Source organism: Scyliorhinus canicula, chromosome 17 (assembly GCF_902713615.1).
Source record: "Scyliorhinus canicula chromosome 17, sScyCan1.1, whole genome shotgun sequence".
NCBI classification, from domain to species: Eukaryota; Metazoa; Chordata; class Chondrichthyes; order Carcharhiniformes; family Scyliorhinidae; genus Scyliorhinus; species Scyliorhinus canicula.
The window spans coordinates 106636818-106647658 of NC_052162.1; positions in this window are offsets into that span (position 1 = coordinate 106636818).

A 10841-nucleotide genomic window follows, 5' to 3' on the forward strand; every position below is an offset into this window, starting at 1 on the left:
TTGTCGTCGCTGCACCACTCCACTATGTTCTCAATCTCGCTCTGTATTGTGACTCGTCGTTATTCGAGACACGGCCCACTATGGTCGTATCGTCAGCAAACTTGTAGATGGAGTTGGAACCAAATTTTGCCACTATAGGTTCCGTACCAACAAGTGAAGAATTTTGAATGGAGGCAAGTCTCGAGCTTACCTCGCCTCCCGCAAAGGGGGTTACAGGATAAGGCGATGTCAGGAACAGGAATTGAGGGGAAAGTCTCAGAGATGTATAAGGAGCTGATGGAGTGGGAGGGAGCCCTAATAGAGGAAGTGAAGAGAAAGTGTGAAGATGAGTTGGATAGGGAGTTGGAGACTGGGTTATGGAAGAGGCCCTGTGGAGAGTTAACGCATCCTCGTCATGTGCCAGGCTCAGCCTGATCCAATCCAAGGCGGTCCACAGGGCATACATAACTGTGGCCCGGATGAGCAGGTTCTTTGAAGAGGTGGAGGACAGTTGTGGGCGATTGGAGTGGGGAGGGTGGAAGTCCTGCGAATCTTGTACACGTGTTCTGGGCTTGTCCGAGGCTGAGGGGCTTTTGGGAGGGATTTGCGGAAGTCATGTCAGAGGTCATAGATTTAATAGAATTTACAGTGCAGAAGGAGGTCATTCGGCCCATCGAGTCTGCATCGGCTCTTGGAAAGAGCACCCGACCTCCACCCTATCCCCATAACCCAGTAACCCCACCTAACACCTAAGGGCAATTTGGACATTAAGGGCAATTTAGAATGGCCAATCCACCTAACCTGCACATCATTGGACTGAGGGAGGGAACCGGAGCACCCGGAGGAAACCCACGCTCGCGCGGGAAGAACATGCAGACTCCACACAGACAGTGACCCAAGCCGGGAATCGAACCTGGGACCCTGGAGCTGTGAAGCATCTGTGCTAACCACTATGCTACTGTGCTGCCCCAAGGTCCTGCAAGGGAGGGTGGCTCCCAGTCCAGAGTTGGCTATATGAAATGAAAAATGAAATGAAAATCGCTTATTGTCACGAGTAGGCTTCAATGAAGTTACTGTGAAAAGCCCCTAGTCGCCACATTCCGGCGCCTGGTACGGGAATCGAACCGTGCTGCTGGCCTGCTTGGTCTGCTTTAAAAGCCAGCAATTTAGCTCAGTGAGCTTAACCAGTTTGGAGTGTCAGAAGATCCAGGAGGCCCAAGTCTGGAGTTTGGGTTAGTGTCATCACGGGGGGTTTCTCAGGCTTGAGAAAATTAAATTCGCCTTGATGGGTTTGTTACAGGGGTTCGCTCGAGGTGGCAGCCGTTCATTGACTTCTTTGAGAAAAATTAGACTGTCAGCCGCAGAGAGAAGAGGTGTGGGGAAAGGGGAGGCATAGAAGTGACGAATAAGGGTAGGAAAACCAATGGCGGGAGGTCCGGGAAGGGCTGGAGGTGTGTTTATTTATAAGCCATGTTGGTTGCGGTTTGTGTTCATGGGGGATGATGGTTATTTTGTTGTGAGTTCTGTCTCTGTTGGTTGTTGTTATTGTAAAGTGTTAAAATTATGAATGCCTCAATAAAATATTTTCTAAAAATAAAGGATTCCTTGTGAATTACTGGTGACCTGTGTTTGTGGCTATGTACTGCTCCAGGTTTGGGAGCCATGTGAATTGTTGATGTTTTATTGTTACTTGATTATATTGAATGTTTGGTAGTTGTATGGGGTCTGAGTATGAGGATCCGGATACGAGGACACACTGAGTGCTGGGCATACCGAGCGTGAGGGACTGTTTTAACATTAGCTGGAGGGCAGACCGAATACTATTTACATGTATTGGTTTACTATGTAATTGTTTTCTTCGTGTCACTACAATGTTGTGTTTTCTGTTGATACAGGTATTTTGTAGTATATCGGTGCCTGTGTGTATAGCACGGTGCTGTTTTCTATGGATTTGTGGTCCTTGTGATATGAGGACGGTTCATGAACCAGGTTTGGTCTGTCCCCTTGTAGAGGTGAAATGTTAGTGACTTTTGCCTGTTTACTGTTTCATGTTGTTGTTTTGTGCTTTGTTTTTGTGTACAAAGGAACTGTTAGTAAATTAAAATATGCTCAGCCTGACTTACTGAAAATTTGCAACATTTTCAGTTTCAAGCTTGGAACATCTAGACCCTTCTCATCCTGTTTGGACTGTTTTCTAGCTTTTGGGCTTGGTATGAGGTTCTGCTGCTCTTCTGGCTGTCTGCTGCCTCTTCCAACATGTGTTTACTGCTTTATCTGCCTGACTGTGTAGGGACGGAGGGAATGAAGGATGGAAAAACGGAACGAGCCGATAAGTCAGGGAACACGATCTACTGTGACCCAAAAGATGCTGTGACTCACATTTCAAAGTGTAACATGTTGGCAATACTCAGTGGGTGGATTGTTTCCAGCTGTCTCCTTTTGTTCCTGTGGTTCGGACTTTGGGCAGGGAGGTGTTAAGTGACAGATGCCGGTGCTGCAGGAACGGAGGGCCAGCGGCCCGTTTTAACTGTGCAAACCGGAGGTCATATCAGGATACCTTGTGACATGTTGATGACCAAGGTCATGTGCTGATCCCGGTCGGTTGGGAGCTGTGTGAATTGTTGTTGTTGTTTTACTATTGATTGGTTGTATGGGCATACTGAGTGCGGGGGCACTGTTTTAACATCAAGTGGAGGGCACCCGAGTACATACCATGTGTGAGGGAATACTGAGTGGAACAACATCTCGCTGAGTGCGATGGCATGCCAAGTGTGAGGAAAAACATTAAAAAATAAATAAATTTAGAATACCAATTAATTGTTTCCAATTAAGGGGCAATTTAGCATGGCCAATCCACCTAGCCTGCACATCTTTTGGGTTGTGGGGGCGGACCCCACAAACACAGGGAGAATGTGCAAACTCCACACGGACAGTGACCCAGAGCCGGATCGAACCTGGGACCTCGGCGCCGTGAGGCGACAGGGCTAACCCACCGCCACCATGCTGCCCCAGGAAAAACATCTTGCTGAGTGTGAGGACCCTTTTTATTATATATTTGTTTACAATGTATTTGTTTTCTTCATGTAACTACAATGTTGTGTTTTCCATTGATACAGATTCTGTAATGTATTGTTGCCTGTGTGTATAGCACGGTGCCGTTTCCTTATGGATTCATGGTCCTTGTAATATGAGGATAGTTCATGGACCAGGTTTGGTCTGGCTCCTTGTAAAGGTGAAATGCTGGTGATTTCACTTTTTCTTGCCTGTTACTGTTTCGTGTTGTTGTTGTTTTGTACTTTGTAATTTATGCAAAGGAATTGTTAATAAATTTAAATATGCTTAGCTTGACTTGCTGATTATTGGCGGCATTTTTTGTTTTGGAATTAGAGCTAGAGTTGGATGGTCAGTTCCCTTGAGTCTGGGGTGGGGGGATTCACACTCATTTTCCTAATGCACCAATTATCACCTTTACATGAGAAAGTCCCCACTTCAATCCTGTCTGGAAATTCTGTGTTTCAAATTTTTGCTGAGGAGGAATTAACAGTGAGTTTTGTTTCATGTTGAAGAGGGAGACAGTTGTTGTCTCTTTCTTTAAAAACTCCTTCTCATCTTTAAACAGGGGAACATAAATCAGAGAAAACTGATTGACTGTGACCCAAAAATGCGATCCTGATGGATGCTGCCAAGCCCACCTCAAAACAGAACATGTTGGAAACCCTCAGCAGGTTAAACAGCTTCTATAGTGAGGAAAACAGAGTGAATGATTCATCTAACCCAGTCTGATCCCTCTGTCCCAGGCTTGCTGCACTGTTACAATGCCCCCTGTTCAACATGAAACAAAACTCACTGTTAATTCCTCCTCAGCAACAATTTGAAACAGGTCGCTGACCTTTTATCCAAACTGGAAGAATTTAGAGATTTTATAGTTTACAAACAAGAACAGTCAGAAAAAAGAGAGGGGAAGAGGAGGAAAGAACAAACTTGTCTTGTGATGGGATGGAAGTCTGGAGTGATTAAATGACAAAGGGGATAATGTTGCAATGCAACATTGTGTGATAATAAGACAAGTAAATAAACAAATGGGACAAGTGAGGAAATGAGACAGATCCAGCAGAAACATCACCAGTATCAACTCTGAAAGGATTGGGAGGCGGGTGTTGTGATCTGAAATTGGTGAAATGAATATCGAGGTCGAAAGGTTCTTAATTGACTGATGAGCTGCTGTTTCTATATTTCCATCAAGCTGCATTGTAACAGTGCAGCAAGCCTGGGACAGGGGGATCAGACTGGGTTTGATGTGGAGAATTAGACTGGTCAATGATTGGAAGTTCAGGATCACACTTGCAAACTGCATGGTGAAATTCATTAAGTCATCCAATCAGGATCTTGTCTCCTCAGTGTCTTTACACAATACTGAATTGCAAGAAGTACAAGTTAACCACAGTGCCACCTGGAAAATTTGTTTGCGGTCCTGGAATGTGGGGAGTAGGTGAAAGTGCGGGTGCTGCATCTGCTGTGGAAATGATTAACTGATGTTCGTAAAACTTAGGAGCAGGGGTAGACCATTCAGACACTTGAACCTGCTCCACCATTCCAGCTCAACTCCATTTTTTCCGCCCTGTCCCCATAGCCATTGATTATCATGGACCTTTGTCACAAATATACACAAGACAGTGAGTGAAGAATTTAACCTGGGAAATACACAGAAAAGGTGCACCAAGTACTCGCTATCACTGCTCACCAATCATATTAACTGAACCTGAACTTTACCACTGTGTCACCACACTGCAAACCTATCATTCTCTGATACATTATTCTGAATGTCCTAACTGATCGATTGAGTGAAACAGCCACCGTTTCATTGTAAGAGGAAGTGATTACTTTGTAGATGCTCCACAGTGTTAAAAATTGACATATGTGTCTACTCGATCCTGCCGCCTAGTATTTACCTGAAGAGAAAATGACTGAAATACTGAAACAGATAGACAGGCGTTTGAGGAGAATAACGAATTTGCTGCTCAGAGTAGCTTTAGTTTTTTTTTTAGTAACTGGAGGAAGCCAGCGGTAGTGGGATAAAGATTTATTGAGCTATGGCAGTAACTCTCTCCCAGTTCAGTCCTTGCTGGAGGACTAACCACAGCTGTCCTGCCTGGACCGGCTTCCATGTGCAACGAGCTCCAGCTGTGTGGTCTGCAACCCTACCTAAGAAGCTCATACTCCACGAGTCCCATGGAGAGGTCAACAATTGCTACCCCATGGTGGTCCTCGTTGGGGTTATAAAAGTTTCTATATTACAAAAATAATTTGGGACTGCAGTAGATGCAGGAAGGAAATATAGGAATGTTGCCAAACTGGGGGAATTTGACCTCAAGAAAGATTGAACAGGCTCTAAATATTTTCCTGGAAAACATAAGAAAATTATTAAAATTATAAAAGGGGTTGGCAAGGTAGACAAGTGGAAGATATTTCCACTTACAGACACGATTAAACATGTAGTAATAAATAAATCTAATGTGCAGACCCAGAGCAACCTGAACAGAAATTAAAGCAGGAAATACTCAGCATATCTGTGGATGGAGAAATAAAGTCCATGTTTCAGGTCTGTACAAGGATGCAGTGCAGTTCTGATGGGGCTGGTTTAGCTCAGTAGGCTAGACAGCTAGTTTGAGATGCAGAGCAAGGCCAGCAGCGCGTTCCAGCTGAGAATTCTGCATTTTCCCTTTGTGTACCCTAACAGGCGACGGAATGTGGCGACTAGGGGCTTTTCACAGTAACTTCATTGCAGTGTTTTTTTAAATAAATTTAGATTACCCAATTATTTTTTCCAATTAAGGGGCAATTTAGCATGGCCAATCCACCTACTCTGCACATTTTTGGGTTGTGGGGGCGAAACCCACGCAGACACGGGGAGAATGTGCAAACTCCACACGAACAGTGACCCAGAGCCGGGACTTCATTGCAGTGTTAATGTAAGCATACTTGTGATAATAAAGATTATTTATTTTATGAAAGGTCATGAAACTGAAATGTGAACTCTTATATGATACCAGATATCTTGAGTATTTCTGGAATTTTCAGTTTTTATTTCAGATTACCACCACTTTGCTTTCTTTTAATTGGAGAGCACTGAGAATGTGAAATTCCTATCAGGCGGATTTGGGATTTGCATCTGACCTGGAAACTTCCCACTCACCTGTAGAAATATAGAAACCTGTTTGAAGACATGCCAGAGACAGACTGGTCTAATAATGTCATCAAATTGCACAGCACTACAAGAGGGCTTTCCAGCCATCAGATCTATTCAAACTCCGAGCGAGCAGATGAATCTCAATTAATTTTTTTCTCCATTAACGCAATTATTCTCCTTTTCAAGTCATTGCCAAGTTCCCATTTGAAGGAGTTTCTGCAGAAACCATTGTGACAATTGGAAGACTTTAAGAAATTGGATTATAAATGTAGTGAGAAATTTAAGGGTTAAAGGCCTGGAGCTAATGTGTTTGATTGGGGAAATACCGAGAGAGTTAATGATTTGCGGCCTGCAGTGATACTGGGTTCTTTCAACTTGAGGAGGTAAGGTCAGTGCTAGGTGAAGTTCAAAGAGACACGCAAGCCATTTTGAAAGCATCAGAAGTTTGTGTTTTGGGAGCAAATTGAAAGAAAGTAAGTTCTGATCTGGCAATCCTTGTGTGATCACGATAGAGGCAGTTTTCTTTCCCAGTGAGAAAGCTTAAAACGTGATAATATTTAAAAGCAGAACAAGGAAAAGTTTAAAACAACCCAGCTGAAGCAGCCATTTGAAAACATTCAGATAGAGTCTGGAGAGATTCTTACATGAGCCAGGATCTGTTTTGGAATGCAAGTATCACTTTCGGCCTTACTGTTTAAACTGGATTGAGAACTGTATGTTTATTGTTGTTTAATGCAAAATGGAGAAGCAGTTTTCGGGTGTGATTATAAACTGTTTGTTTTGTGTTTGAAGTTAAAAGCAGTTCAATATTATGATTCATAGTAAAATTTTGTTTTAAAAATAACCAAGCCATATTTTTTCATGCAATCATTCCTGGAGTGAATCATTCTTTGCACAGTCTTACAAAACAAAATATCGGAGTTTTGATCCAGTATCCTAACTACTGTTGGGGTCTGGTCGGGGATCGTAATACCAAGCAGTTTGCTTTCATGAACAAATTTTCCCTGGCTCAGATGACAGGAAGAATTGAACTTGGGTTATCTATACCGATATAAACATCATTTATTTAGGGAATTGATTTCACATCAAATTTACAAAAGTGTGATCACCATGTCCTCACTGTTTCCTATGAGGTTGTCTCAATCTTAGTTACAAATAACTTGCAGGTGAAAAAAATAGGAGGATCCAAACATCATGCTCTAGTTGGTCATGGGTTTGGCAGGTTACCAAGATTTTGGGAGGGGGGAACGGTGGTTAGAAAGGTGGCAGATTTGCCAGGACATCGGGGAGAAGCATGTGCCAGTGAAAGGGAGGGTAACAGCAGAGGCAGCTGACCTGATTGTCTCAATCTTAGTGTCAAAGAAGCTCCATCAGTGACTACACTTGGAGGTGAGGATGAAGAAAATGGGGAGAGGAAGAGCCCTTCAAAGGAGCTGAATTGTATTAGATATTTTCAAAAAAACAAATGTTAAGCTGATTTATTTGACATTTTTCCAGAACATTTAAAAAAAACTTATTTTAAGCTGGAGATTAACATCTACAGAAAAAGACCTCAATGAACATGGGTCAACTCTGGATGTGATTAACAGAAAAATCAAATCACTAATTTGTTGTGAATGCGGGTGTGCAGAAGGTGGGATGATTTAATCAAACTTTCCCCAGTTGTTTCAGGTGAATGCCCTTTCCTCAGTGAGAGAGCACTGGTGTGGAGAGAGGGGAGATGATTCCTTTCATCCAGTCCCACAAAGAGTGAGATGAACAGCGGCAGCACGGTAGCATTGTGGATAGCACAATTGCTCCACAGCTCCAGGGTCCCAGGTTCGATTCCGGCTTGGGTCACTGTCTGTGCGGAGTCTGCACATCCTCCCCGTGTGTGCGTGGGTTCCTCCGGGTGCTCCGGTTTCCTCCCACAGTCCAAAGTTGTGCAGGTTAGGTGGATTGGCCATGATAAATTGCCCTTAGTATCCAAAATTGCGCTTAGTGTTGGGTGGGGTTACTGTGTGATGGGGATAGGGTAGACGTGTTGACCTTGGGTAGGGTGCTCTTTCCAAGAGCCGGTTCGACTCGATGGGCCGAATGGCCTCCTTCTGCACTGTAAATTCTATGATCTATGAACGATCTCTCATCAGCGTGAACACATTGATGGTGCATCAGTTCCTGGGAACTTTTAGAGCACTTCTCACAGTGTGGACATTTGAAAAGTCTCTTGTCACTCTGAACTCTTTGCACACTCAGGTTGGATGAATAAATAGATCCCTTCCTACACTTGGGAGCAGGTGAGCGGCCATTCTGAAGGGTGAACCCGCTGGTGTTTTAGCAGGTGGAATGTCTGAATGAATCCCTTCCTCACTCTGAGCAGGCATGTGGCCTCTCTACACTGTTACTGCGCCATGAATTTCCAGCTTTGATGGGGGAATTAATCGTTTCCCACAATCCCATTTCTACAGCTACTGCATGTTGTGAATGCTTTTATGTTTTGACAGGGCTGATGATTGGTTGAAGCCTCGCCAATACACATGTGTACTGTTTCTCCCGGCTGTGAACGCTGCATTTTCCTTCCATTTTCAACATCCAATGGTATTCCGGTTCAACACATTGGGCAATTCATTCATGTTGATGTTTGAACCCTCCCTTTCTAATACTGTGAGAAATTGAATTAAAACAGAAAAAAGTGAGTGAGAAAGAACCCAGAAAAACACAAAAGCAGCTTGTGAAATTGAGCTGAATGAATCTAGTAATTTGTGGGGCCAGCACTAGGAAAATGTGACCATGAAAGCTGTTGAATTATTGTGAAAACCAAACTGGTTCAGTAATGACCATCAATGAACAGCATCTGCCTTCTAGTCTGGGGCCACACAAGATTTTGAATTATAGGAAGGAGAGACAATGAGAGAGGGGACATGGGGAGTGGTGGTGGGATTATGGAGAAATGAGAGTACAGAGTGACAGAGATATCAGGAGTGGAAAGTAGGAATGACGTAAGGGACAGAGATTTTAGATGTCAAGATCTCAACAATAAATTTGACAGAGCCGCCCAAGTCCTCAATCTTCCCACTTGGAAGGAACAACACGTTCATGTTCTCGTCCAAGTCACACACACTGTCTTGACTTATATATCTGGAAATGGATCAGTAGAAAATTCCTCCCTTCTACAACCTCCACTTAGAGCCAGCATTGTCATTGCATTCCCTTGGAACAGTTTCACGTTGAACCAAACTGTTCGCAGCAAGGACAAAATATCTTACCCCAATATAATTATCCAACCACATATCCACATCATCACCAAAACTGCCTATTACCACTCAGTAACATCGCTCAAATCAACCCAAGTCTCAGCTCATCTGCTACTGAAACTCATCCATCCATGTTTACCTCCAGACTTAACTATTCTAGTGCACTCCTGGCTGACCTCCCAAATTCAACCACCCTGTAATCTTGAGGTCATCCAAAACTCGGCAGCAGAGTGTTTACTCACACCAAGTCTTGTTCACCCATCACGGATCTACAAAGGCTCTGGGTTAAGGAGCACCTGAATCTTAAATACCTTATGCATCTCTTAAAATCCCTATATTTGTAATTCCCCTTCCAATATTTCTCCCTCTAAATTCCCACCTCCCGCAGTTTTTTTCCACCCCTGCAAACTCCCTGCCCTCGTGCTCAGACTCCTGTTTTATTATCCTTCTCCTCCCCCCCACCCAAAAAAAATTCCCACCGATTGAAAGATGTAAACACAATGGAAGTAGTTCAGAGGTTTACCACACTATTACCTGGAATGAGCGAGTTGTCTACTGAAGAATGTTTGGACAGGTTAGATTTGTATCCGCTGCAGTTTAGAAGAGTAAGAGATGACTTGATCAAAACCTTTAAGATCCTGAAGGTTTGTAACAGGTTAAATGTGGAGAGGGCATTTCTTCTTGTCGGAGAATCCAGAATGAGGGGTCACTGTTTAAAAATAAGGAATCATAGAAATTACAGAGCAGGAGGTCATTCGGCCCATCGAGTCTGCACCGGCCCTTGGAAAGAGCACCCTGCTTTATATTTTTTGGGAATGTTTTTTATTGAGTTTTCATATTTTATATCCAACAAATTACAAATTATTAGAAATAAAAACACGCAAAAATTAACATGTATATTTACAGGTAAGCATCTTCATAATAACAACTGTGGCCGCCCCTTTAACCGGCATACATATTTTACATTCCCCAATATGGCCGAGGCACATGTTTGTAGGCATTTATTTACAATTTGGTTTTGGGCCTTAGCTTGCCATCAAACTGTCGCTTGCGGCTTTGTCCTTCCTTTTCTTTTGGGATAATTTTTATTCAAGTTTTCAACAACAAATTTCATCACAACAGAGAAAAACAGTAACCCCTCCCCTCCAATACAAAAACAATAAATTAACAAGAAAAAGAAATAAGCGTAAAACCATGAGAACAAACCCCCATAAGGAACCCGTAGCCCACCCCCCCCGGCTACCTTCCCCCGATTCCCGTCCATTTTCCCTTGATTCTTGGCCACCCGACTATTCTTCCTCTTGTTCGTTGGCCACAAACAGATCCCGGAACAATTGCATGAATGGCTCCCACGTTCTGTGGAAGCCGTCGTCTGACCCTTGGATGGCGAATTTGATTTTCTCCATTTGGAGAGATTCCGAGAGGTCGGACAGCCAGTCTGC